Source organism: Pongo pygmaeus, chromosome 4 (assembly GCF_028885625.2).
Source record: "Pongo pygmaeus isolate AG05252 chromosome 4, NHGRI_mPonPyg2-v2.0_pri, whole genome shotgun sequence".
In the NCBI taxonomy this organism is placed as follows: Eukaryota; Metazoa; Chordata; class Mammalia; order Primates; family Hominidae; genus Pongo; species Pongo pygmaeus.
In genome coordinates, this window is record NC_072377.2 from 97,522,046 (window position 1) to 97,549,174 (window position 27,129).

General features: G+C 36.4%; 1 protein-coding gene across 9 annotated transcripts in view; it reads right to left on the minus strand.

Moving 5' to 3' along the window:
- ARB2A (ARB2 cotranscriptional regulator A) overlaps positions 1–27,129 on the minus strand; it is a 500,239-nt gene that overhangs the window by 36,133 nt on the left and 436,977 nt on the right. The gene's annotated exons all lie outside the window — the stretch shown is intronic.

The window sequence follows — 27,129 nt, forward strand, 5'->3', positions numbered from 1 at the left end:
TCCGACTCAAAAAAAAAAAAAAAATTATGAGGTCATGAAAGTTCTTTTTTTCAAGTGTTTTCAAATCAAGTGATAATTATTATATTTAGATCTTGTTAAAGTAGAAAAGGATGGGAATTATTTCCCAAAGAATCTCAAATATATCCCTTGAGCATCACTATAGGTGGATGCCATCTATTATTTTATTTCTATTTCACAGAGAAAAGTTAAAAAATCATATTGATGGGAAACACCTGTGAATCCACTTATAAGATTAATACGGAGGAGTAAATCTGCACATGAAAAAAGGAAGATGTTGGCTATTGAAAGATGTTTTGAGTTGGTCAGATTTCAATACTTTTGAGCCAACAATTTATATCCATCAGTAGAAACACAGGATTGTGGAAATGTTTCCTAAGAGAAGTTGTAAATGAAGGAAAACCTATAGTATCAAGACAAAGTTACTTTGGGAACCACAATAATAAAGAATGCTATGACTCATTTACTAGTAAAAATACTTAAAAATTCTAACAATGGGGGCTAACAAATGATAAACTTCTACAGTGACTTATTAGTAAACATTTAAAAAATATCATATTAAAAATACAGCAGTAATGCTACCCTTGCTCAATAGTTATTTATTTATTCATATCCTCTATTGAAAAAAGCATGTGGGATCACATATATACATTGTAGTAGGAAAAAAAAAGGGATGAAGAGTAAACGAAGTAGAGAAAGGTGGAGATGTGGTAAGGACTTGTTCATTTGCCAGTTTATGGCTAAACATTTGGTTCTGAGTTTCCTATTGATGATTATTTATTCATTTATTTTTAGACAGGGTCTTGCTCTGTCACTTGGGCTGGAGTGCAGTGGAGATCATGGCTCACTGCAGCCTCCATCACCCAGGCCCAAGTGATCCTTGCATGTCAGCCTCTGGAGTAGCTGGGACCGCTGGCATGCACCACCATGCCTGGCTAATTAAAAAAATATTTTTGTAGAGACAGAGTCTCCCTATGTTGTCTAGGCTTTTTTTGTTGGAGTAGGGTGGCCAGAGTCTCATTCTGTCATCCAGGCTGGAGTGCAGTGGCACTATCATGGCTTACCCATAACCTCAAACTCCTGGGCCCAAGTTCAAGTGTTCCTCCTGCCTCAGCTCCCCAAGTAGCTGGCACTACAGGAGCCCACCACCATATCTGGCTAATTTTTTATTTTTTTTGGAGGCAGAGTCTTGCTCTGTCACTCAGGCTGGAGTGCAGTGCATGATCTCAGCTTACTGCAACCTCTGTCTCCCAGGTTCAAGTGATTCTCTTACCTCAGCCTCCCAAGTAGCTGGGATTACAGGTGTGCACCATCACGCCTGGCTAATTTTTTATATTTTTTTAGAGACAGGTTTTTGCCATTTTGGCCAGGCTGATCTTGAACTCCTGGTCTCAAGTAATCTGCCCGCTTTGGGATCCCAAAGTGCTGGGATTATAGACATGAGCCACTGCGACCCGCCCCTAGCTAATTAAAAAAATTTTTTTTTTGTAGAGACAAGGTCTTGCTATGTTGCCCAGCTGGTCTTGAACTCCTGGCCTCCAGCAATCCTCCTGCCTTGGCCTCTCAAAGTATTGGAATTATAGGCATGAGCCACTGTGTCCAGCCCCTACTGACAATTACAAAAAGGGATACACAATTGATTATGATTTATCACATCTAGGTGATAAAAGTTAACCACCTATAGAGAATAGTTGTTTTTTTATGGTTGTGTTCTCAGTGGAGACTTCTGACACAACACTAAAAAGCATATCAGGAGAAGTAACTCAGAGGAACATTAAGATAATGTGTTTTAGGTGACTTGACAGTCTGTGCTAGCCTGGCTTGCTCAGTCTGTGCTAGCCTGGCTTGCTCAAGGGGTAAAATCAAGCATTATCTAAAGGAATGCACAGACAATATCCTTTAGACAATCATATCAATATTATTTTAATTTTTGTCCAAAAGGGATTGTGTAACAGAAAGTTTGAAGTTATATCTTCTGGCAAGAACCTGAATGACAGATTATTTCTGCTATTTCCGGATACATCAATATGCTTTAATATCCACTCTTGAAATCGTGAAGCCTAACCAGGATATGTGGCCGAATAGATGGCCCCTCAACCTACCAAAAGAGGGTAGGGAGTCCCTGGGGGAAGGAAGGGCCAAGATTTTCTCAAAAAAGCAGTTTGGGGTTAACACCTACATATGAATGAATAGATTACAGAAGTCCCAAATTTGATGGCATGTATGTAAAACTATCAGCCTTGGTATTACTCTAGCCATATAATATTATATGTGAATAGCCCATAGAATATGAAGACTTTTTATTTATTTATTTATTTTTGAGATGGATTTTTGCTATTGTTGCCCAGGCTGGAGTGCAATGGCACGATCTCAGCTCACTGCAACCTCCGCCTTCTAGGTTCAAGTGATTCTCCTGCCTCAGCCTCCCAAGTAGCTGGGATTACAGGCATGCACCATCATGCCTGGCTAATTTTGTATTTTTAGTAGAGACAGGGTTTATCCACATTGGTCAGGCTGGTCTCGAACTCCCGACCTCAGGTGATCCGCCCGCCTCAGGCTTCCAAAGTGCTTGGATTACAGGCGAGAGCCACCACACCTAGCCTAAGACTTTTTAAAATTCAATTTTAAGCAAATTGATATTAAGTTTTAATATATATTTCTAATAATTATTATGATCATTAATAAACAAAAGGGAAAGTTAAAATTAAGCATTTACTATATTCCTGGTATGGCACTGTGCCCCTTCATACACTAATTCATGTACCCTGAAAATAATCTTTCAAAACAGGTAGTATTATCCTCATTTTGCTGATGAAGAAACTGAGATCTGTAGAGGTCATACAGCAAAGGCCATAGTGCTTAGTAAGTAAGAATATAAGTGCCATGAAAGCAGGAAGTTTGTTTTGTGGACCCTTTATTCCTATTTCCTGTGACAGTGCCAACACATAAGAGGCTCCTAATAAATACTCGTTGAAGTAGCTGAGTCCAGATCCCAGGCTCTTATCTACAGCACAGGGCTACTAGAATATAAGCCAATTAGTGGTTTCAGTGTAAGACAGTGTGATTGCTTCCTTCTTTCTGAAAGTAATGAGATCTATTGCATTTACTGCTCATCTTAGCACAGAAAGTGGGAAAATAATATACCACAGTGGTATACCAGTGTGGAATTTTGGAAGCCATTTTGGTGCAATCAAAAGTTTTAATAGGGATAAATATATGTCATATATTAATATTTTACACACACACACACACCCCAACCGCAGACTGAACCCTTAAAGGGTCCCAGAAAGTTCACAATTATCCACTATTGATCAATGGGGAATAAGATTTGAACATATGGATGGTCCAACAAAAGAACAGACTCAAATGGAAAACTTTTTTTTACTGAGAGGTCACCAGTATACCAGAAAAAACAGAATATAAAGCATTAAATGTATGTTTCTATTAAATTTCTGTAGGGGTTTCCTTTCCTCTCTTTATTCTTTAATTTCATTTTTTAGAGACAGAGAAAACCTGTTGTATGATCCAGTATTCCTGGTTGTATTGTTTTTAAAGATGGGCACAGAACACAGAAGTTGGCATACTAGCCATGTCAACAAATACAACTATGACCTGTGCCACGGTGATATGATATGAACAGTTAATGCAACAGAGAAAGTTAAGAAATCTGCATTCTTTTCATTCTTTATATTCATATCATTATCTTTTTTGCTAAAACAGCACCTTGAATATGTCTTGAGTGTGATATGATGAGTATTTGCTCTGGGCTGACTAAAGATAGCAATCTTAGATAAGCTACAAACACAAACCTATTGGAGAAAAGAGCCTCAAGGTCAATGCTTCTAACTTCAGATAGCCAATCAATAGGTCATTTCCTAAACATGAGGTTTCTGTGTAATCATTCCAGCTCAGTATTTTTAAAGAGAATTAATTTTCTCCAACATAGCTTCTTGTAGACTAACACAGAAGGCAACATTTACACTTTTATATTAACTCATATCTTTCCTGACATGAAAAAACAATTAAAGGATGAAGGGCAGCATATGGGTCTCAGTTGAAATATGCTAAACTCTAAAAATCTTATTTTTCATCTTTAAAGATGAAATAGGCCAGGCGCAGTGGCTCATGCCTGTAATCCCAGCACTTTGGGAGGCCAAGGCAGGCGGATTGCGAGGTCAAGGGATAAAGACCATTCTGGCCAACATGGTGAAACCCTGTCTCTACTAAAAACACAAAAATATTAGCTGGGCATGGTGGCATGCACCTGTAGTCCCAGCTACTCAGGAAGCTGAGGCAGGAGAATCGCTTGAACCCAGGAGGCGGAGGTTGCAGTGAGCCGAGATCGCGCCACTGCACTGCAGACTGGCAACAGAGTGAGACTCCGTCTCAAAGAAAAAAAAAAAAAAGAAGAAATAGAGAAAATGTTAAAAATCTAATATGAAAAATATATGTACAGGATGATGCAACCCCAAGACGCTGAAGTGTAGTATCTAAAATGATTGTTAGAGAATGTTTAAAAATTTTTAGGAACAACTTTCACTTGAATGTTAAACTTGTATTTTATACATGCAAGACAAAACACTGTATACTCCACAATAAAAAATAATTCACACTTTATTTCAGAATTGCATTTGACCCAAATATAACAGTTCAAGATTCATGATCAGAAGAAATATGTAACTAATTCAGAAAGGTGAGTCTCTAGCAATTTGAATATATAAGTAAAGAAAGCAGTTCTAGAAAAAAGGATTTCATTGAAAGTCAGTTTTAGTATTCCTAACCATGGACTATAGTTTTTTTCCTATACCACACAGTTCAGAGCAGCTGCATGGACTGTCATAATAATACATAATTACACATTTAAAAACAGTATTCTATAATTGAATCTTATGAAATTATTTAGTAAGACAAATAAGATATATCATTATGTAGTATCAGTAGTTCTTTAGTCTAAAAAATTATCTCTAAAAGAGACTGAAATAATCTCACAAGGCAAATTAAAAATTTCAAATGAAAACTATTTTAGATTTTCACAAGGGTGAAAAATAAGAATCTTCATATTCCTTAATTTATATAGCCATAGTCGCTCTTGTATTATTTAATAATCTCTCATGCCAAAAATAAAAAAAAATTCTTTTTTTTTAATGAGGTCTCTGGTGAAACCTTTTAACTATTGAAGTTTTAGGCCCCAGAGCAAGATTCTACAAATTTAAAACCCCTAGAAATGTAGACAGATGCTTAATTACACTGTTACATATGGTAGCAAACACACACAATATAAGTGGATATTTTTACAAGCAATTCTCATTTAAAACAATGTTGGAATTAAAATTAATTTGTAACTATGTTATTCTTAATAAAATTGCTCTTTTCAGCCAATATTTTTTTCCATATTTCTCCTTACCTAGGTTTAGCACAATGATTTAATTATCTGATTTTTGCAAATACATTCAAACATAAAGATTTTCTTCTGGTTAGACTCTCAAGTTCCAAAGACTCTCTTTAAAAAAAAATCATAAAATTTAGTGATACATCATGTATAGTGATGTGATTCTAATGTTTGAGACTGAGATATGGAAAAAACAAATTTGAATATATAATATTCTAAGAAAACAAACCCAGAAGTATTATTAAGTTTAAAAATAAATTTTATTTTTAAAATAATTTCAAACTTACAAAGAAGTTGCAAGAATAATAGTTACCACTTGAACATTCTTTACCTAGATTCAACAATTTTAACAAATTTAAAAAACATTTGTCACATTTATCACTCACTTTTTCACTTTGTGACACAGGTATATACACACATACTATTATTCTGAACTACTTGACAGTAAGTTGCAAATATCATGCCCTTCGGTAGTATGTACTTCCCAACAGCAAGAAAATTCTCTCATGTAACTACAGTATAGTTATTAAATTCAGAAGATTTTCCACTGATAAGGTATTTTTTACTCTACCATTTGTATTAACATGTTCATCTTGCTAGTTCTCCTTATAGCCCTTTTTGGTCTCTAGCACAGGATCCAGTCCAGGATCACATTTTTCTTCCCCCCGAGATGGAGTCTTACTCTTTCACCCAGAGCTAGAGTGCAATGGTGCAATCTCAGCTCATTGCAACCTCTGCCTCCCGGGTTCAAGCAGTTCTCCTGCCTCAGCCTCCAGAGTAGCTGAGATTACAGGCGCTCGCCGCCACATCTGGCTAGTTTTTGTATTTTTTAGTAGAGATGGGGTTTTACCATGTTGACCAGGCTGGTCTCAAACTCCTGACCTCGGGATCCGCTGGCCTCAGCCTCCCGAAGTGCTGGGGTTATAGGCATGAGCCACCGTGCCCAGCCCACAGTTTTTTGTTTGTTTGTTTGTTTGTTTGCTTTTGAGATGAAGTCTCGCTCTGTCACCCAGGCTGGAGTGCAGTGGCAGGATCTCAGCCCACTGCAACCTCCACCTCCCGGGTTCAAGTGATTCTCCTGCCTTAGCTTCCCTAATAGCTGGGACTACAGGCACCTGCCACCATGCCTGGCTAATTTTTGTATTTTTAGTAGAGATGGGGTTTTGCCATGTTGGCCAGGCTGGTCTCAAACTCCTGACCTCAAGTGATCCACCTGCCTTGGTCTCCCAAAGTGCTGGGATTACAGGGATGAACCACTGCACCAAGCGCAGGATCGCATTTTGAAAACAATTAAGATTTAATAGATGCCAGGGATGGTGGCTTACACCTGTAATCCCAGCACTTTGGGTGGCTGAGGCGGGTGGATCATGTGAGCTCAGGAGTTGGAGACCAGCCTGGGCCACATGGGGAAACCACATCTCTACAAAATATACAAAAATTAACCAGGTGTGGTGGTGCACACCTGTAGCCCCAACTATTTAGGAGGCTGAGGTGGGAGGACTGCTTGAATCCAGGAGAAGCCTGTGGCTGCAGTGAGCTGTGATCAAGTGACCACACTCCAGCCTAGGTGACAGAGTGAGAACCTGTCTCAAAAAAAAAAAAAAAAAGATTTAATAATTATTTCTTATTTTAATTTAATTTTATAGGCTTTTAAAAGATAGTTTTATTTGGCATCTTTTATAAGATTTATTTTATTTCAATCTGAAACTTCAGAGTGACAACACTAATTCTCTCACTAAGTTTTATGACATTTTAAGTACATTATGTTAGTCAAAACATAAGAATATGATTAAAATATGCTTGGCTAAGTTTACATATCTACCACTGAATGATTACATTGAATACCCATCCTTTATTTTATAAAGAAAGTTACAACCCAGGAAAGAAGGAAATTCCCTGCTATCTCAATGCATGCCTTCCTTCCATTTTGCTATTAGCTCTTGGAGGGTTAACTGTAGTAAAATTAAAATCAGTCAAATTTTCCACTTGTTAGGAGTTCTAGTAAAAGAGTTGATGGAGAGGAGATTGAAATCAGTGACTGAAGTGAAGTTTCCAAAATATTTGAGGCTTATATTTAACTATGATAATTTTCTTCTACAGCCATTAGAAAATGTAGAATTAACTGCATACATGGATGCTGAGGGCTTAGAAATAGTGTACACAGCTGAACTGAGGGACTTAAAATTTAAGATCTATTTCTGGCTACTCTATCAATATGCTTGAAGTTCTAGACAGCTATTTAACTTTAATTTGTCCCAGTTTCGTTATTCCTAAAGCCAGCAAGAATACTGTCTACCATACTAGTAGACTACTAGAATTTTAGATTGTTAACCTATGGAAATTGAAATATAAAATGCAGCAGAGAATCACAAGCATATTTTATTATAAAGAGTCATTATAAACAAATTATTTACCCAGGAGAACAAAGAAAGGACTTTACTGTTCTACCTATGTTTGTTATAGAAAAAAGCAGAAAACATATAAGTTAAAAAAAATTGAAATCACCAATAATCCTACTGTTCAGAAATAACAACTTGGAACATATCTTTTCAGACTTTTTTTCTGACATATAAACATTCATTTTATTATTATTTTTGTTTAAAAATGCATTATTTTATTAATGGAAAAGCTAACCATATTTCGAAACAAATACATTTTTAAAATGACACTATACTGAGGGTTCTTATCCTGGCAATTGGTTAACCCTCACATTGGTCACAATGATAAACTCTGGACAAAATATAAAATATATCTATTTGATAGGATTGGAGAAGCAACCAAAAGCAGGCAGAGACTGGAAGAGATTAAACCCTTCAAAGAAGGGCTCTGCACTGAGTGGCCCTTCAGCTGAGAGAACCTGCCTTCCTGCATGTGCAGGCTAGCCAGAACCCAAGCAGAAGGCTGCAATTTTACTGGCTTAAGGTGTTGAAGGATGGAGTCTGGGGATGCCAGAACAGCTGGAAACCAGGAAGGTAAATTCCTAACAAAGGCACCAACTATGAATGGGAATAATTCCAAATCTGTGTATAAATTCTTTTTAATTTTTTTGGTTGAGTTTTGAACTGTGTTTGCATGGGAAGACTCAAAGGAGCTGACAAAAGGCTTACAGCAAGAAGTCTGAAGAATACAAGCAGAGATTTAGGCTGCTGCCCACTGCAGGACGGATGGTTTAGACTTGGTATCTTGCCAAATTAAAGAGGCTTGATGAATACCTCAGGCTTTTCCCTGAAACCCATAAAGGCCATTCTTTAGGAATAAAGATAATGTCACAGGTCCCAATGTTTACCCTAAAACTAAGGGCAAAACTCATCATAGCAAGTTGTAAAACTAAGCCTGAACATAGGCAAGGTAATCAGCCACTAGATGCCCACTAGAACAAAAACCAACACTCTTCAGAAGAATATGACAGGATCCAGAGACTCAACAACTCATCATTCACAATGTCTAACATATAATAAGAACTTACTGAGTATGCAAAGAAAAAAGAAAGGACTTTACTGTTCTACCTATGTTTGTTATAGAAAAAAGTAGAAAACATATAAGTTAAAAAAATTGAAATCACCAATAATCCTACTATTCAGAAATAACAACTTGGAACATATCAAGAAGGGAAAAAAAAAGAAAACTACAGAAACAGACTTGAAGATGACCCAAATGTTGGAATTAGCAAACAAAGACTTTAAATAAACTATTATATACATGTTCAAGGACTTGAGGAAGTGGCTATAATGGGCTAAAAATAGAATACTTTAACAGACAAATTGAAATCTTAGAACACCAAATGGTGATTGCTGCACTATAAAGTATGATATCTGAAAGAAAAATTCACTGGATGGACTTAATAACAGACTGGAAAAGACTGAAGAAAACCTCAGCGAACTTGAAAAATGATCAATGGGAATCATATAAACTAAAGAAGAGGGTAAAAACAGATTGGGAAAAAAGATAAACAAAGCACAAGTGACCTGTGAAGCAGTATAAAGTCAACTAATTTATATGTAATTGGAGTCCCAGAGTAGAGAAAACAGAGAATAGAGGAGAAAAAAATATTTGAAGAAATTATACTCCTGAATCCCAAATTTGGTGAAAAACATTAACTTAAGAATCAAAGAAGCCCAGCAAATACTAAACAGGATAAATGCAAAGAAAATCCACAACTAGGCTGGGCATGGTGGCTAATGCTTGTAATCCAGCACTTTGGGAGGCCAAGTGAGAGGATCCCTTGAGCTCAGGAGTTCAAGTCCAGCTTGGGTAACATAGCGAGACCTTTCTTTACTAAAAAAAAAAAAATTATCCAGGCATGGTTGTGCATGCCTATAACCCCAGCTGCTTGGGAGGCTGAGGCAGAAGGATTGCTTGAACCCAGGAGATTGTCAAGGCTGCGGTGAGCTATGACTGTCCCACTGCACTCTAGCCTTGGTGACAGAGCAAGATCATGTCTCAGAAAAAACAAAAACAAAAACAAAACATGGAAAAAAAATACACACTATATACAGCTTAACAATAATAGAGATGACAGCTGATTTCTCATCAGAAACAATAGAGGCCAGAAAACAATGAAATGACAACTTTCAAATACTGAAAGCACACTCTTTTTTTTTTTGAGACAGGGTCTCACTCTGTCACCCAGCCTGGAGTGCAGTGGTGCAACCAGGGCTCAACACAGCCTTGGACTCCTGGGCTCAAGCAACCCTCCCATCTCAGCCTCCTGAGTAGATGGGACTACAGGTGTGTACCACTATGCTTGGCTAATTTTTTATTTTTTGTAGAGACAGGGGTTGCACTATTTTGCCTAGGCTGGTCTCAAACTCCTGGGCTCAAGTTATCCTCCTGCCACTCCCAAAGTGCTGGGATTATAGGTGTGAGCCACTGTGCCTGGCCAAGAATATGATTTTCAACCAGAGAAAATGCCTTTTAACTAAAATTAAGGTAAAATAAAGAAATTTTTAGATAAACAAAAACTGAGAGAATATATTGCAGACAGATCCACATTACAAGACATGACAGAATAAATTCTTTAGGCTGAAAGGGAAATGACACAAGATAAAACTCTAATCTACAAGAAGCAATGCCCAGCACTAGAAATGATAAACATGAGTATAAAAATAAAGAGTATGTTTTTCTTCTGTTATTTTATTTAAAAATATAACTGAATCTTAAACACAAAAGTTATATTATTTGATTTTAATGCATATGGATGCAAGAGATATGACAATAATATAAAAAACAGGAGGTTATTATACTGGTGGAATTATACTATGTAAGCTCCTTACATTTTCCATGAAATTATACAATATTAACTCTAAGACTATGAGAAGATGAGGATGCAGAGACCAATCCTAAATCCCTAGATCAACTATTAAAAGCATTACAAAAGGTATAGCTAAAATGACCTCAGAACAACGAAAATAAAATATCAAAAAATTTAACCCAACAGAAAGCAGAAAAGGAGAAAGAGAACAGAGGAAGTGATGGGACAAAGAGAAAATAAATAGCATATTGGTAGACACAAATCCAAACATATCAATAATTACAGGAAATTTAAATGGACTAGTCACTTCAATTAAAACTAAATTGAAACACTGTAATCTCAATGTTGGTAAGGACATGGAGCAACTAAACTACAACTCTCAGGTATTACTCATGGGAGTAATGAGTAATACTTTGGGCAATTATTTGGCAGTTTTTAATAAAATGAAATGTATCTATCTACCCTGTGATTCAGCACTCCCACTACTATTGATTCAATAGAAAACAAATGCCTACAAAAAGGTGTGTATGAAAATGTTCACAGAAGCTTTATGTATAAAAGCCAAAAACTGTAAATGGCACAAATGTCCATGAACAGGAACATGCATAAGCAAATTGTGATATATTTCCAAAATGGACACTACTTAGTAATTAAAAAGAACCAACTATTAATACATGTAACAGCTTGGAAATGAGTATATGCTGTATATGTCATTCATATGACATTTCGAAGCAGGCAAAAAACATCTAAGGAGATAGAAATTAGAACAGAAGTTGCAGGGTGAGGTGGGGTATAGAAGAGGAATCGATTGAAAGGAAGTAAGAAAAGTTTGGGGGTGATGGAAATGTTCTAGATCTTTATTAGGGTGGTAGTTACAATAGATATATACAATTTTAAAAACTCAACCATTTGTATACTGTAGATTTGATTTTATTATATATAAAATTTATATCTATAAAACCAATCAGAATAAAAAATTAAAAGGGCGGCCGGTTGTGGTGGCTGATGCCTGCAATCCCAGCACTTTGGGAGGCTGAGGTGGGTGGATCGCTTGAGGTCATGGGTTCGAGACCAGCCTGGCCAACATGGTGAAAACCCATCTCTACTAAAAATACAAAAGTTAGCCGGGCATGGTGGCGGGCATCTGTAATCCCAGCTACCTGGGAGGCTGAGGCAAAAGAATGGCTTGAGCCTGGGAGGCGGAGGTTGCAGTGAGCTGAGATTGAGCCACTGCACTCCGGCCTGGGTGACTCGGTGGGACTCTGTCTCAAAAAAAATAAAATTAAATTAAAAGGGTACTAGACTTCATATACAAATATAATAATGAAAGTACCATACTTTATATACAAATAGAATATTTAATTTATATCAATGAATAAAACTCATTGCTCTAGGACACAGTTTTTTATCTTTATGCAAAATCATTGGCCTTGCCAGAGATTAAACCTTCCTAGAAGTACTAGAAACTGAGCTAATCAGTTGATATCAGTCTTTTTTTTTCCCTCTAGTCATCAATTATTTTAAAATTTGGCAAAATAATATGTCTGGAATAACTGGATGGTGCTTGGTAATTCTGCTTTAAGAAGACGGACTCATTTATTAATTTGCAAAGACCAATCTAAAATAAATGTTAGAATATTACAAAATCACCCTATTTGCTTATAAAATGGTGACATTCTCATCATGTATCCTTGGTGACTCTTCAAGTAAAGTACTTGCCAGATGAATATGGTGTTATGTTCAACATTCATAGGTAACATAGATAGTTGTGGAACTCGTGAACTTGGCAATGATAAAGACAGTGTAAGATTACTTTATCACTAATGATAGGCAAAATTTCCTGAGAACGTTGAGAATTATAGTCCCAAAAGGACAGTCCAGTGAAAATTCATCAACCTTTTTTATTATATAGACACTAATATGAGTCATTACATTCCAAGGCAGCAGAACTAATGAGCATGTAATAATTTAAACTGTATGACATTTTAACAAGAGATATGAAAATGAAGTAACAAAAATAGGCAACAGACCTAATGTTTTCCAAGAATAAAAGGATAAAATACAGTATTTTTTATTTGAATTGATGCAAAAGGTACTTGAAGTTCAAATACAGTTTGGTACTAAACTGTCCTAATTCAAAGAAGTTTTAAGTAACTCTTAATTGGAGGATCCTGGTGTGGTAGGAATAAATAAATTAGTCTTCAATTTTCTCCTGGTTTTTCAAAGGAAAATTGGAAGAAGTAGTTCTTTCCATCATTGGCCTCCCTTTGAAGTTGAAATGCTTACATTGGTTGAAAATCACTGATTTAAACTCATTTTTAATAATCAGAATAATAATTTTGGCTAAGTAAAATAAACTCAATCCTCTATTAGTGTACTATTTCTCAGATCAAAAAGTGATCTGGATTTCTGTCATCTTCTATTTTATCAGTTGCTGTCAGAGTTGGGAAAAATTATATTAGAGAATCTTTAGGAAATTGGTTGACCACATTTAGCAAAATTACCAAATCAACTGTATATTTCCAACAATTTTACATATAGTTCATGGTGAAGACGGTACTCTAGATTTGTTGGTAGTCAGATGGTATATAACTGGTTGACTTATTCAATAGTCACCATTTCCTAAAGTTTATTCCATGGAACTCTGGCTTTGTAGGATATCAACAGTTGCTGATTTAAAGTTCTGATTTAAAGGCGTCAATGTGCTGATGTACACTATGACACACAGAAGGAATTTAATGTGTACCATCTCCCAAACATATTTGACCAATGAGTTTCTCCTGGGACAGTTTTGAGGACTTTTACTTTACAAAACACACTTTGGAAAATTTTGGTCTAGAGGTAATGTAGACATGAACTAGAGTTGTAGCAGGTGGAAAAAAAGGAGAGAACAAAAATGAGAAAGAGCATATGTTGCTTATGTCCCATTTCTCAGTGCTAGTTTCCTTAAATGTAAGACGTTTTCTATCAGCTTTAACCCTGTGCAAGTTATTTAATCTCTCTCTTTTTTAATATGTAAAAACGGGGCCAATAAAAATAATACTTACATTATAGGATTTGTAATGAGAGTTAAAGCTGATGTATGTAAAGTGCAAGTATAGTGCCTGACATGATCCTGTTTGAAAAATGAGAGTGAGGATTGTTATTTGAATATTTTGGTACAAATTATGAACTAGATGTTTTCTTCCGGCCACATATAAAAAGACATTAATTCTTCTTTTGCAATATTGATTTCCAAGTGAAAGACTCTGAGAAGGCCTGCTCATAAGAAGCCTGCTTATCTTTATTGAACCCAGCATTTGACCAAGGAGTCTGTCTATTACTGGAGCATCTTGGCACTACTGTTTTCACAGAAAAATATAGTTATTTGTATAGCACTTGATAGCTTCTGGTTATCTTCATATATATTATTAGAGTCTATCCTTATAACAAACCAGTGAGGCTGGTGATGCAGAAAAATCACCTCTAAATTACAGACACAGAAACTGACTAAAGAGATTAAATGAACTGCCAAAGGCCATAGAATTGGCAAGTGCCAGTGACTGGACTCACACCCATGTTTTTGGCTCTAGGGTGAGTATGTTGAGTCACTTGAATGAATGACTGACTCAGATAGGGGCTCCTGATTTTGCATTTTAAATAATTTAGTTCAGTTCAATAAACACTTATTGAATTACTCTTGTATGCTGGACACTGTGCTAGGTGTGAAGATACAAAAATGAATGAGACATAGTCTGTCCTTGAAGAGCTTATAATCTAGTGCTATTCAGAAAATCAGAAAAAAGAAAAAAATGAAAACTGGTGAGTCTGAGTCATTTTTTATGGTAATTAACTTCTTGAAAGGCTTAATGGCATCTAGTTTTCCAGTGGCCACCAGAAAAGAGTTTATGGTGACCATAAGCAAGGGCTCTGTGTAATAGTTGAAATTTGAAGAACTCCCTCTAAGGTGAAGCCTGTGGTCCTTCTTATCTTTATTTTACAGTCATTAACACTATGCCATACTGTAAGGGAGAATGCTGTAGGAGCATATTTTTTCTATAATCTTTCTTTCCTCAGCCTGACATATCTTCCCTTATTTGTGTCCATGCTTTCTTTCTCAACAGATCACAGAAATGTTCTTTCTACTTTAGAATGCCTCGTTGTGGAAACATCACATAAAAAATGTCTTTTTCCTCTTAGATATCATGATATTCTTTATGACATTGCCCCATTCCTTTTAGCGTACTATGTTTTTCCAAACTTCTTATTTATCTTGATTACCTATTTAATTGCTAATGTCTGTTTTTCATAAAATTATTTGAAGACACCCTTGGCATAAGACCCCTCCATTCCTCCTTATCAAATCCCTCCTTGTTACCTGCAAAACTTATCATCACTTTGCTGTGTAGAAACTTTCTTTTAAAAAATCATTGATTAGTTTTCTGACTGCATTCTGAGAACCATTTTTCCCGTCTTATGCCTGCAGCCTTCTGTTGCCAAAAGATACTGCCGATTACTTTCTCACTGACATGTTAGTCATAGCTTCAGATTCACAATCCTATCACCACTCTGACTACTACTTTTTTGTGTCTGGTTCCTGGTTCCCTTTGAAAATATCTTTTGTAGCTGCAGTGTAGTGGAAAGCACCCTGGACTTGTAAACATAATCTCTAGGTGAGACATCTAGTTCTAACACTTTCTAGCTTTATGATTCTGCAAAAATTACCTTGCAGAGCCTGTTTCTTCATGTATAGAATTGAGACAATAACAGTACCATTTCACACCATTGTTCTTGAGGACTCTATGAGATAATATTTGTGAAAGGTTTTTATACATTCTGAAGCACCATCCAAATGGAAATATTAATTGTCAGTTTCAGATATATGGGATTTTTGTGTTCTTTGTTCTCTAGATTATCTCTAAGAGCTTGTTTCTTTAGTTAATGTTATCACTTGCATATAAATGACCATGTAAATATATAAACTAGAAGCTGGCTTGAACCAATGTATAGGACACCTTCACAGTTACAATATGCCAGTAATGGAAAACTTTATGCTGTCCTTAGTATCCATTTTCCTCACTTTCTCACTATGGCCAGTAACTCTGTCACTAAGTATTTGAGTCCTTAATCCTTGTGTCACCTTCAGATTTCCTCTCTTTAGGGCCTATAGTGAGGGCTTGTTATTTTTTTCCTCCACTGCCCAGCATCTCATTCCCCTTCCATGGCTTAGAGAAGTTTCACCTTTAAAGACCAGTTAGTAATACGCAAGGGAAAGGGCAAGACATTTGGATGGATTAGTGTGTTTTTGTCCATTTTCCTGGAGAAAACAACCTAAGTCAGTGATGTTATATTACTCTGCAGTACAAAGACTGTACATTGTTTTTAAGTAGTTAAATGAAGTGCAGTAGCAGCCACAGGACTAGGGACTAGATAGCCTCAAAGTATGAAAAAAATGGAAGGGCCACATATGACGACATCCTTAGCTAAAGGAGAGCCACCTTTCCTACTTCCTCAATTCCTGTCTCAGTCACTCTTCATCCCATTATCCTGTTAAATGTTTGTTGTAACACTTACTAATATACGAAATCATTTATTTGTTTGGGCGTTTATTCACTAGCTTGTATCTTGGCTCATGTTTATTGACCCTCTCCTCTGACTAAAATGTAAACTCCTTCAGGGCAGGAACTTTGCTATGTCTGCACTGTGTCTCCTCCCAGTGCCTAGAAGAGTGCCTCACACAGAGAGGCATGCAATAAACATTTGTTGACTGACTGACTGGTAAAGTCTTGATGTAGTGGGAGCTCCATAAATGTTATAAACTGAATTAAACATGAATTACAGACATTTTCTGAGATAAGTAGTTAACTTCAAATGTTATATTTTCCAGAGAAAAGAATACACTGTTATGAAAAATTCTAAAATTTCAAAATTATTTAAATGCTTTTAAAAAATGTAGGTGCTAAGTTACAAACATTAAAAATGACAAGATAATGCACATTTTGCTTCTAATCTGCTATAAGCCTGTTATTCTCAGTAACCCAATCATCTGAGTGAAATGATCATAAAAAACATGATTGTTAAAAGCTTTTGGAAATAGAGGAAACATAATTTTAACTGTGTATTTGGTTAAAAACTGAATTCAATGCCACTTTCTGGCTTCCATATTAATAGTATTCTCACTAAAAAGCGCTATCTCTATTCCATGGAAATAATTTTAAGGATTCATGTACTATTCACACTTACTTTGGAAAAGTATGGTAAAAGGAAGAAATAAGACACTGTTCATTATTTTGATTTTTAACATATCTTCGCATTTAAATAGATTTTCAAAAGAAACAAAAAAGCAACACTCCACACATCTTTCTTTTGTTTCCCCAAACAAAGATAGACCAACACTACCCACAGCACTATATGGCAGAGTTTTAAAATTTGTTCAGGATGTAGCTTAGGCCCTTGCACAATCATTCATAAGTTTGTTTTTTTTTAAACTTAATTTTGGAGGACCCCTGTGTTTCAATTAGGGGATACCAGGGCTATTCATTTGTTAGCTAGAGCTTGTTAAGGTCAGGAACCACCCATGTCTTTTTCATTTTTCCATGCTGTCCTCACTCCCCACCAGGGGTTAGTTGCCTAGCATGCGTCATGCCTCAGTAAGTGTGAACTGCGGATATGGAAGATGAGCCTCTGTAAAAAGTGCGACTTCCATATGTCAGAGAGAAGACTGAAAATTGTAAATGGGAGTAAGTTAACACTCTCCAGTATCTGTAGATCTGAGATAAGATGGATGGAATATCAATACCATAAAGATGATGGCCTCTCTCAGGCCACAGATAATAGTAGCAAACTCCCAACTAGTTTGCAGTAACAAACTGCTTCCTTTTGATTTTGTTAGGCATCTGCAACTATTCTCAGAAAAACTGCACATGAAGTGGGAAAACTGGGATGTAGTTACTGCTGGTAAGATAGATGGATTAGGCTACTGGCCTAATGCTAGTAAGCAAGCTGGATAGTAAGTTCCATTAGACCTTCCTGTCTTTCTTCTAGACCTATCATATTTGATCTTTCATGACATGTCTTATACTTTGTCAGCAATCAACAGCAAATATATTAGAAAAATGGTTATGATAATTACATCCCAATATAGAAATGTTAAAAAAAAATCAGTACCTTGTGGTCTAAGTACAATGCTGTCCTGAAGAATACAGGTTATGCCATAACCTTATACGAGCTTGGTTAATTTTAGTCCAAACATTTCCTAAGTGCCTTGTATATGCCAGACACTGTTAGGCAATGGGCATCTAAAGTAAAACAAGACATAGGTGTCATCCTTGAGGAGATTACGGTACTAATTTCCCTTGGAAGAATCCAAGACTCACCTGCCTTACTCCAAATTGCACTTTATGTAAGTGGCATTAAAATGAAATTTCAGTGTTATATGAGAAGTCATGGTTGGATAAATTCTGCCTATAATGAAAATGACATTGCATTACAAACTTTGATTCAATCCCCAGGCTGTATTTCTACTACACAGTACCCTTGGCACAGTAAACTAATATAGAAATCTTTCAGCTAAAACCAACGGTAACCAAATTTGCTATATAATTATGCATTGTTATCTTTAAAATAATGCTTCCTATTTTTGATACTTTTTTGGTAAATGAATGGCTATTATCTATATTAGACAAGTACAAGGATACCTATTTTTTCCTCTGTGAAGGTTGGATGGCCTTCCATTCAGTTTTAAGTTAGACTTCTTAATGTTTCTAGCAGAATAATACCAACTGTACTATCAGCTTGTCTGAGATCTCTCTGAGTCAAAACACAAGACATGGTCAACTTAAGACTCTCATTAGAGGTCTTACCCTTGAATTCTTGAACATTCAGCTCCTGCCAAAAATGTGGTTAAGACAATAATATTTAAGAGATAAGTTTAAGGTACATTTAAACGGTAAATTTTCTAGATTTTTCCATCTTTGGTCATAGTAAAGTTATGATAAATATAATAAAAATCAATGTGGCCTCCCATGTGAGTCATGATTTAATGTTACATCTTTTACTGATCATTGATATAAAAAGTGGGTGGAAGATATGGCCATTGTTAGTCTATGTTCCTTTGACAAGAATCTGTGTGATTTCATTTCATTTCAATCAACGTTTTTTCTATGAGCTGCAGATTATGCTAGTTAACAAAAAAGATGTGGTCACTGCCTTCAAAAAGTTTATATTCTAATGGGGAAAGTAGAAACTAAATAAATCATTTCACAAATAATTGTTTATAAGGAAATAATATGTGATGACTTCTTCGGCATTTATTGTAAGAAAAGTATCTTTTCAGATGAACTTATATGTTTTTGCTTTTCAAGTAAGAAAGACATTATCAGCCATTTATTTCCTTTTTTGCCTTGAGTGTAAGGAAGCTCAAAGATAAATTTTATGCTAAATTAATGTAATTGTCATATCATAGGCTGATGGCCAATTATCTTTATTTCTAAACAGTTTCTGGTCCTATAAAAATCTTTATTTTAACTATGATGTCTTACATGTCTTGTTTCCTGCAGGGTGACCAAAGGAAGCAAACAGGGATAGGGTATGGTTGGTAGGTGGGGGTGGGGGTGGGGATAACTAAGATATACAGCATAAAAAAACAATTATATGTCTTATATGTCTTCTTGAAGTTTTATTTCAAAGTTTCATTGGAAAACCAGAATTGTTCTATATATTCACTGTTGTATAAAACAGTATACAATTTTTATCAAGTTCCAAGTTGGAGTTCTCTAGAAAACCTGTGATGCTATATAAAAATGAGATTTCAACTACCTTTAGCCCCATGACAGAAACAAGGGACTGAGTAAAATTTCATGGAAGTATCGTTAAACACGTTATATTAAAAAAAAATCAGAATTTCATAATCTTTTGAAACTCTGCTGTACTTTAATGGTACTTCTAATAGTGCCTAACACTTGGAAGGAGTCCACAGTTTGGCTCTTATAAAGTGGTTTTTGACAGCAAATGTGCAGGAACCAGAATCTATCCTTAAGCTTGAATCTGAGCCACTTAGACATCATGATGTTGCCCAAATGTGAAGTGGTTTCCATTGGCAATACCATAATACAGTGTCTTCTCACTGCAGCCTGAAACTGAGTTTGGGAGATGTTTAGCTACCAAAAGAAGGAGACATTATCTAAGTCTTGATCAGACAGAAAAAAATTTGAAAAATACTTTCTGGCATTCATTCAGTGGAAAATGAAGAAGCAAAGAAGCCAAATAAAGTTAACAGCTCTAAAGAGAGGCTGGAAATTGTGGTGCTCTAAAGTCTTCATCATCACCACCATGCTCACTGATGCCAATAAACATTTATTGAGTTCTTACCATGTGCAAGGCACAATAACAAGGGCTGTAGCTATAACGGTCTTGAAGGTCAAGGACACTCATTCTATATATAAGAGGCTTTTTTCTCTAAATACATTATAAACATGTCTATCCACTCATTTGTTAACTTATATTCTTGCTTCCGCAGTACTAAACTGCCCCTACTCTTCTTTCACAACGCACCTGAAGTTCCACTTTGTTGCCTTGTAATTCCTTGTACCTGGCACAGTGTTTTGACGGTATCAGTTATTCAATAATATGTATGAACAGAATGAATGAATTGTAAGGGTCTTACAATCTAATTGGGAGATAGAATAGAGGTTTTTTTTTTTTTTTAAATCTTAACTTCTTTATACAGTTTCTATCTAGCATATAACAGGAATTTAAAAAGTTAATCAATAGTGTACAAATAATTTCATAGAAAACATTTATTGAATGCTCACTATGCTTTAGATGCATTACTACATTGAATTCTCACAATATGTAAGTGCTATTATTGCTGTCATTTAGAGATGATACAGCTAAAGTTTACCAGAGTTAAGTATAATAACTTGCTTAGTTACCTAGATGGTAACTTGTGGAGGCAGGATTTGAACCTAGGCAGTTTGACTGTAGCTTAGACTCTTCATTATCATACTGCACATATAGATAATAAGTCCTCTAACTTTAGAAGAAGAAATGATTGCTGAGGACTGGGTAGTGGGGACGTCTTTATGAAGAAAGTAGAACTTATGGTAGGTTATTAAAGAAGACCAGAGATAAGTAAGGGGCAAGAAGATAAGTGAACAAATAAGTGAGTAGAATTATAAGTGCTTATAATTATTTGGAGAACAGAGTTAGACTTGTTTGGATAGAATGAAAGTTTGTGCAGGATAGTAGTAGAAAACCTAATTAGAGATTTAGCAGGAACAAGAGTGTGATGGATGCAGAAGTTTGGATTTCATTCTTTAGATGAAGGGGAGCAAATGAAGTATTTTACATAGAGAAAGAGGTACGAAAAGCTGCATTTTAGGAAGATGTACAGGATTTAATAGCAAGTGAGGGATTACAGACAGGGGTACCAGTTAGGTGAAAAGGAAGAGACTGGACTAAGATGGTGGCACTGGGAATGGATAAGAAATCACAGATAAGAGAGAAAGAACAAACCAATAAAACATGATGACTGCCTTGATGTTGGAAAGAGATTAGTCAGAGTCTGCCCTATCTGAGGGGTACTGATAATGTCACTGTCAGAAGTGGAAATGTTCTAGCGGGAGAGCTGGGTTTTGGAAGATTATTAAGCCTATAATTTAAAACAGTTGATTCCTGTAGGATTAAGGCACTTAATAACTAAATAACTTAACAAATGTTTGGACACTGATGATGAGCCAAGCACTAGGTCAGGTACAGGTGACAGAATGGTGAACGAGAAAGACATGGCCCCTGTTTTCACAGGCCTCGACAGTTTGTGAGAGAAGAAAGGCATAGCATAAGTAGTAAGATAACACTGATGAGCTTTATGCTTGTAGAAATACAGAGTACTATGGGAGCATACGCTAGCAGCATATACAGCGTGTAGTCTGGGATTTCTTTGAGGAAGTAACATTTAAGCAATGGGTCATGTTAATGGTTTGGTGCCCCAAACCAGGGACAGTAATTTGTTTAAGGTAGATTATATATGAGAAGTATGAATCATAGTACCTGCTCACCAATCACTCCTTTTAGTGAAGCTACATTGCTTATAGACCCGTTTCGGGGACAGGAGTAAGGGGTCATCTTTTGTTTCACATTACCCTACACCTCCTATCCACAGCTGTTGAAATCAGGAAGGGACACAAAACTAAGTACAGCCTATTCAGAGGGTCATCACCTATCAGGGGTGTCCAATCTTTTGGCTTCCCCATGCCACACTGGAAGAAGAAAAATTGTCTCGGGCCACACCTAAAATAGGCTAACACTAATGATAGCTGATCAGCTAAAAAAAAAAAAAAAAAATCACAAAAAACTCTCATAATGTTTTTAAAAAGTTTACGAATTTGTGTTGGACCACATTCTGGGCTGCAGGTTGGACAAGCTTGCTCTAGAGGAAAAAGATAAGAAAAAATAATTTTCTTAAAATTTAAATGTATGATACCAAGAGACCAGTGGATGATTGTGGCTGAAAAGTCAGGAAGTCAAGTCAGACTACAGGGATCTGAAGGCCATGCATCTGCTAAAGTACTGAGTGGGCAGAAAGAGTAAGTAAGGGGAAGAAGCTGGTCAGCAGGTAAGTAAAACAAGGAATCAGAGATAGAGACCACTCTAGAGAAATACCATATGTCTCATGAGAGCTAAGTCGCAAGAGTAGCTGTTTTGTAGATCAATATTAATTTTCAATGACGTTCTAATCACAAGATGATGAGTACTCTCACAATACCCCATACCAGATTCATTTCACATTAGAGCAACATTATGAAGTCTAATTGGCTTATGTTAAGATTTCAGGGTGAAATCTAGTTCTTACGTACTTTCTGTAAGAATCTTCTTTAGGAGACAAACTATAAATTCATTCCAAGTGTTAGGGGTTGGGTTAGCTGAGTAGGTCTCTGTTCCTTGTAGACAAAAGGGTTCCATGAAAACAGGTTATCCCATACTGGATAAGAGTAAACTAAAAAGGAGATACTGTATTGAGTTCAGCTACCAGGGTAAATAAATTATTACGTATAAAAACAAATCTGCTTGCTACTTTTAAGTGTCTTTAATTGTCATAATTATAGCATGCCTATCTCAACACAGATGCGTTAAGATATATCTTAGGAAAACTGCCACAACTGTTGATACTTACACTTAAATGTTATGTTTGTATGCTATATACCATACACATATACATAAAATATATTTATACACACCTACACACCTAACTGTCTTTAGTAAGACATCAGTTAACCAACGTACAAACAGAATTATATCTTTTTCTCACAATTTTTCATGTGTGCCAGGAGCACTGACAGGACAACCCCCATTACAATTACTGTCCCGCCATCGCTCCAACTCTGTAGTGATGATCACTAGGTAGATGGTAGATGGCGTTAAGCAAGGTTGCTCTTTTGTAACTCCATCTTTTGAGTTTTACTCCATTGTCTTAGACCAGTTTGTGTTGCTACAACAAAATAGCTGAGACTGAGTAATTTGAAAAGAACAGAAATTATTTCTCACAGTTCTGAAAGCTGGGAAGTCCAAAATCAAGGTGCTGGCAGGTTTGGTTGTCTGACGAGGGCTGTGTCCTCCAGAAGGGAGAAACTCTTGTGTCCTCATGTGGCAAAAAGCAGACAAGAGGAACAAACTCCCTCCATCAAGCCCTTTTATAAAGGGAACCTGATTGCATTGACTAGGACCCCACCTTCATGACTCAATCACCCCACAAAATCCGCACCTCTCAATACCGTTACACTGACAACACCTAAATTTTGGAGGGGACATATTCAAATCACAGCACCAACTCTCTTATTCTGTCAGCAAATCCCTTCTATTTCCCTCCAGTCTCTTTCCTGGTTAAAACCAAACTATACAAACTGCAGTCAATCAAGTGATAAAACAATTTGCTTACCTGCGCCAAACTGTTTTTACAGGTTACAAACTTAAACTTTTCTATACAGTTATTATTTGAGACTAAAGGTAAGGTAGGTGAGCTTTAGCATTCCCCTTCCCCTGAAGGAAAGCTAAAAGTTTCCTCCTGTATTTTTCTTTTCCATTTGGGCTAAACTTGGTAAATTATTTCAGCCTAGGAGGAGTGGAGTAGGGAAATTAGGAGGAAATGAGGAAGGAAGCTATTTCAACTGATCAGGTGAGATAGATGGGTAGGCTGAATATACACCCATCTCTCCCTTGTTCCACATGGAATATAAAAAAAGGCTATCAGATAGACTGCACAGGGAAAGAGTTGTCTAAGGGCATGTACGATGATGGAATGGGATTGGCCCCCCTTCACATCTCAACTGGGCTTCTGTGGTGAGAGGCACAGCAGAAAGCAAAGGAAGGAAGATCATCCTATTTGCTCAGGTCTTGGTGATAATTAGCTAAATGTAATTTCCATATAGTTAATTACAATTACAAGTATACTCTAAATAAATAGTGCATTGTTTCCCTAATGGAATATCAGAAGTTACAATGAAATATTATACCTTTTTGGCCAAGTGAAATAAATTTGTTTCTAAATATAATTTCTTCAATAGTGATTATTTTTAGAAAGAAATAAAGGTAGTATTTTGTAATATTAACTGCGTAATTTAACTCATTTAATTTTATTATAATAAGAGGAAAGCTTTCCAAAGCGTTCATTTATCAATAGTGTTCTGATAAGGTAGGCCTTATAAAACATACTCCATTGGTTCTAACATACTCTTTTTTTTATTTTTATACTTTTTTTAGTGGTAGGGTCTTGCTCTGTCACCCAGGCTGGGGTGGGTGGGGGGCAGTGATATGATCATAGCTCACTGCAGCCTCAAACTCCTAGGCTCAAGGGATCCTCCCGCCTCAGCTTCCCAAGTAGCTAAGACTACAGGTGCGCGCCACCATGCCTGGCTAAGTTTTTTAAATTTTTTGCAGACAGGTTCTCATTATGTTGGTGAGGCTGGTCTCAAACTCCTGGCCTCAAGCAATCCTCCTGCCTTGGCCCTCCAAAATGCTGAGATTATAGGCATATTATTTTTTTAAGTATGTTAGAGGCCATCACACCTGGGCTATAACATACTTTAAAAAATAATATGGCTTCATCCTGGCTAACACAGTGAAACCCCATCTCTACTAAAAACACAAAAAATTAGCCGGGCATGATGGCAGGCACCTGTAGTCCCAGCTACTCGGGAAGCTGAGGCAGGAGAATGACATGAACCCGGGAGGTGGAGCTTGCAGTGAGCCGAGATAGCGCCACTGCACTCCAGCCTGGGCGACAGAGCGAGACTTCGTCTCAAAAAAAAAAAAAAAAAAAAAAAAAAAAAAGTCTTATAATGTGACAATAAATATACATAATATGAATTATACAAATAAATAAAGGTTGTGCAAATAGGTATAATATATTAGCTCTACACTTATGACAGATATTACAAGACCTTAACAGTAAAAGCAGACTGAAGTCATCGCATCATTTTGGGATTTATTAATGCATTTCTTTTTTTCCTTTTTGTGACTGTCTCGCTCTGTCACCCAGGCTGGAGTGCAATGGCACAATCTTCGCTCACTGCAGCTTCTGCCTCCCAGGCTCAAATGATCGTCCTGCCTCAGCCTCCCAGGTAGCTGGAACTACAGGCATGCACTACCATGCCTAGCTAATTTTTGTATTTTTTGTAGAGACAGAGTTTTGCCATGTTGCCCAGGCTGGTATTGAATTCCTGGGCTCAAGTAACCTGCCTGTCTTGGCCTCCCAAAGTGCTGGGATTACAGGCATGAGCCGCTGCACCTGGCCTTCAATGCATTTCTCAGTTTCATATGTATATTCAATAATTTACCTTATAAATTCAGATTTAGCTATTACACCTAGAGAATTGACATGATGTACTAAAAAATAAATTACAATTTACTTCTTTTAATAGTGAAGTTAATAATGAGTCTGTGTTAAATGATTTTACTTTTAAGAAAACCGAGTCACAGATAAGAGATTCTGTAGCTTATATAACTATTTCCACATAGTGCCTAGAAGCTGCTATACACACCCCAAACAGCATTTTACATCTACCTTAATTGACAGGATTTGTCACTAAGATAGTACCCAGGGTTCACAACAAACTTGGACAACAGTCAAGTTTGATAAAACTAAAGCATAATGTAGAAGAAAGAAGAGATAGACCAAAGACAGAAACATTGATGGCAGAAACATATAGATGTCAGATCTAACATCAAGAAAACCCAAACAAATTTTTATTATTTAGAATGTGAGCTGATAAAACAAACAGGGGTCAGGTACGTGGCATTCTATTACTATAGATGCATTTTCCGTGTTAGAGTTTATTTAACACAGACCACTGCAAATAAATAATGATAAGACATCATAGCGTGTCTGATAATCTGTGACAACAATTCTAATGCTGTCACTGTGGCCACTGGAGAAACCTGCACGTACTGAACCCTGACCTACCGAGCTTTTTATCTGCATGTGTACTCTCCACAGGCCAAGCAAATAAAGGCCAAATGATAATTTACACATGAATCAACTTTCTCTGCAGCATAGGCACCAGAGACGTTTCTTTTCTCTGTTATTGAGAGAAAGGCAGCCAGGTCTAAGCTTGTCTCACTAGAAATCATACAAGTGAAACAGTGATTTGCAGGAAAATGGCAGATCAGCAAAGGGAAGCTGTTCTGAATGCCTGATAAAAATGGCAGCCACAAAGGACTAGATGAATATTTAGTTTGAAAACAGGCCTGACAGTAACAATGAGTCTTTATCCTATTCAAAACAGGTAGTGTCATACAAACTGAAACGGAGATACAATCCTGATAGAAGATTACACAAGATACCGGGGTAGATATCTTTAAAGACTTCAACCTTAATTTTAATAAACGTAGACTCACGGATCCTTTCATCTACATCTTATTCAGATTACACACAGTTATTTCACATGAATGACATATGGAAGGTGTATTGCCCACTTTGAAAATGAGAAATGAATCGGTCAGGATGATTTTTTAATAAAGGCTTGTTCATGAAAAACTGGGTACATATTTTATACCATGGAACTTGTGGGAAAAAAAAGTATTTAATATTCTCCAACCCAGACCCTCTTGGTACTTAGGTTAACTTTTATAAATTAATCAAAAGATCAAAATAGTGCTATATCCTTTTTTTTTTTTTTTAAATATAGGAACTTGCAATGAACAATACTTGTCCTGGTCCATTTAACAGAGAAAAGGAGATTTATTATTAAATTTGTGTTAACAGGCCATTCCAAAGGTGATTATTGTAATGTTCTAACTAATGACAGGTACTAACCAAATCAATAAAATTAATTTTTATTCCCTCATTACCACGTCCATAGTTTTGTGCAAGTCATGTTCCATCTGCCCCCGGAATACCTACCTGCCTACTTAACAATGCATATTCTGGATTCCTTTAAGGTTGGCTCAAGGCTCACTGTTCAGGAAACCTTCCCTTAAAGCTCCAGTTTTGGTGTGG